Below are 2778 nucleotides of genomic sequence, written 5' to 3'. Positions count from 1 at the left end.
AATATTTGGACTTTGGTCTACCATATAACTCAAATACCATAAGACATAGTCTGGTCTTTTACTGTTTAAAAAGATTAATTCAGTTCCCTATTCATCTTGCCCTCCAGGGGCCTGCACGGCCAATGACACTACCAAATATATATTCCTTGAAGACTCTGCCTCTAGAAGGGCTTCCTCTCAAGCTTTTCTCTTGGCATAACTTGTAGAAATTAATCAATTTCCTATGAATTGCCACCACAACTTTGCCATCACTGCTGTACCAAAACTGAATCCAGGAAAGGAACCATCCCCCAGGAAGTCTAGAGGCAATGAACAACTTTATTTCACACCCTTGGTCTCCCAGGTGGTGTGGCCCATGCCTGCAGTTCCAGCAGGTGGGAGGCTGAGGCATGAGGCTCACCATGAGTTAAAGGTTAGCTAGGCTACATAAGCAAGTTCAAGACCAGCCTGAACTACATAGCAAGACCTTGTCTCACAAAAACAAGAAACAAAAATACACCAATGGTTCTGGCAGAGATCATTCCCAATCAACAAAGTCAGGCTCCCAGTGCTTGTGGGCTAGCACTTTTATATGATGCACAAGCAGGAATTATAAAGGTAAGACAAAACAGCCTGGTAGTTCTCTGATTAGCTAGCTGGGTGACATCATCAGATACAAGGTAAGATTAATGATCACAGAGCTTGTTACTATCAGACATTCTACAATCAGTGTCTCCTTTTGTTATGCTCTCGTGGTTACATGGGTCAAGAAAGTAATTACAGAGACAAGAAGCAGTTACAGAGCTAGGCAGTTTAAAAAGGAGCAAAGTTTTAAAATGAACAATTTTTCTTGTAAAGTTTTCCCTTTTACCATCACCAAATCCAAACCAAACCAAACACACTACTTATCCAAGCCATCAGTAGACTAAGGTGAAAGAATCAGAGGGTTCTGAAGTGTGGTGAAACAAACAGTTTTAAAGTGACTAGAGATTCCTGTCCAAAATGAGTCTGCCCATTTCTCCAAGGAAAATGCTTCTTGGCTAAAAGAAATGGCGGGGAGAGAACAAAACAGTTCCCAAACCAAGGAGACAAAAAGACTTTTGGTACAAAATGAAAGTGTTCTTCAAAGGAACAAAGGCCAGCTTATATACAGTATCTATTTGGGCTTCACTGGGGTCCATTTTTGCCAATAAATGTTGCAGTCATGCTTAACCCTGATTGGTTAACATTTATATATGATTATAGGATGTAGTGTATTGGTTAGGTCCAGTCAGCAAAAATAAAACATTCTGGTGCTGTTAATCTGGGCACTTGAACAGGAGCATTCCTTTGCAAGGTCCCCAAAACTCAGTTTATAGTTTTACCAGGAACAGAGAACACATGTGATTCCACAATTTACAAATATCAAGCTGCATTCTGAATTGTAGGCTCAGTTAGTCATTTGGGAGCCTTCTTGGAGATTCAGCCTTTCTTAAAGTTCACAGACATAGAATTTTGTTGAGCTGAATGCAACTAAATAAACACAAGAGGAGCAGCAGCCATTACACCAGAAAGATGGCAGAGGAAGAACACAGAAAAAAGAACCCCTTGGCTCCAGAAAATCTCCTGAAAAAGAGGAAGGTTTATCAAGCCCTCAAGGCTACCCAGGGAAAGCAGGCACTTTCGGCAAAAAAAGAGAGGAAGGTAAAAGAGATCAGATTTAAGCAACCTGGAATCTTTCCTTCACGATTCCCAGTGACAGCAGCGTGACACAGTGCATGTGAAATGAGTAGGAGTGAAACCTCTGGCTTTGGAGCATGTGATGAGTTCACTAGTACAGAGGACCATCACAAGACTTCACTTGAAGTAGTTGTTCAGTGGTGTCTTTGTTAAAGTCAACCCCTTAAACCTTCAAAATGCTGTAGATTAGGGAGCCTTATGTGACCTGGGGTTTTCCAAATCTGGAGTCTGTCCAGGAACTCATTTTGAAATGTGGACAGGCCAAGGTCAAGAATAAGACCTTCCCTCTGATGGACAACACTGTGATAGAGGAGCACTTGAGAAGTTTGGTGTCATTTGCCTGGAAGACCTCATTCATGAAATCGCCTCCCCAGGGGCATATTTCAAGGAGATGGCCCACTTCTTGTTCCCTTTCTACGTCTCTGTGGCTCGGTAGGTTACAGAACAAGGTGGGCTTCCTCAAGGAAATGGGTTCACCTGGCTTTTGTGGTGAATGCATCAACCAGCTCATCTGCCAGCTGAACTAGCTTCAGAATATCAAAGCATGGGAAGCATGTTTTTGTTTTGGGAATTGTCATCAAGTATCTTCAGAGAAGGTGATTTTCTGCCTTCAGAAACTGGAAGGAAGAGGTCAGGGAAGCCACAGGTGCTGGTCATGGCCAATTTCAAGAAAAAGTTCCACTGTTCTCCACATTCTCAGCTGCCGATGAAATCAACACAGCAAGGGGTGAAGAAGTCCTGTTTTGTTGCATCTTGGGTCACGGAATCTGGTGTTGGTGAATGAATAACCTAAGTAAGGCTCCCTATGACTTGTAGCACTGGACCCAGCCCAGAGGCATACTTGAGTCTGGAGCTGTAGAGCTTTCTTTTGAAAATACTTGAAATACAACAATTATGGGGGGAGCAAAGGAGAAGGAGAAGAAAGAGGAGGAGGAGGAGGAGGAGGAGGAGGAAGATGACGAAGAGGAAGAGGAGGTTAAGAAAAGCTTCTGCTCTTCACATTTACCTGAAGCATAATTTACAAAAGAAAGTGTCTTCTTCCCTCTACAAAAAATATCTACACAGGGACAATGGGAAGGC

General features: G+C 42.7%; 1 pseudogene; it reads left to right on the top strand.

The window, feature by feature from the left end:
* The first annotated feature begins 1530 nt into the window (after window positions 1-1530).
* LOC100719184 (ribosomal protein uL30-like) lies at window positions 1531-2225 on the top strand (annotated as a pseudogene).
* The last annotated feature ends 553 nt before the right edge of the window (window positions 2226-2778 follow it).

This window comes from Cavia porcellus, unplaced genomic scaffold (genome assembly GCF_034190915.1).
Source record: "Cavia porcellus strain 051 isolate PalLab524CR breed Dunkin Hartley unplaced genomic scaffold, mCavPor4.1 scaffold_11, whole genome shotgun sequence".
Taxonomy (NCBI): Eukaryota; Metazoa; Chordata; class Mammalia; order Rodentia; family Caviidae; genus Cavia; species Cavia porcellus.
This window is presented reverse-complemented; position numbering and strand designations above follow the sequence as displayed.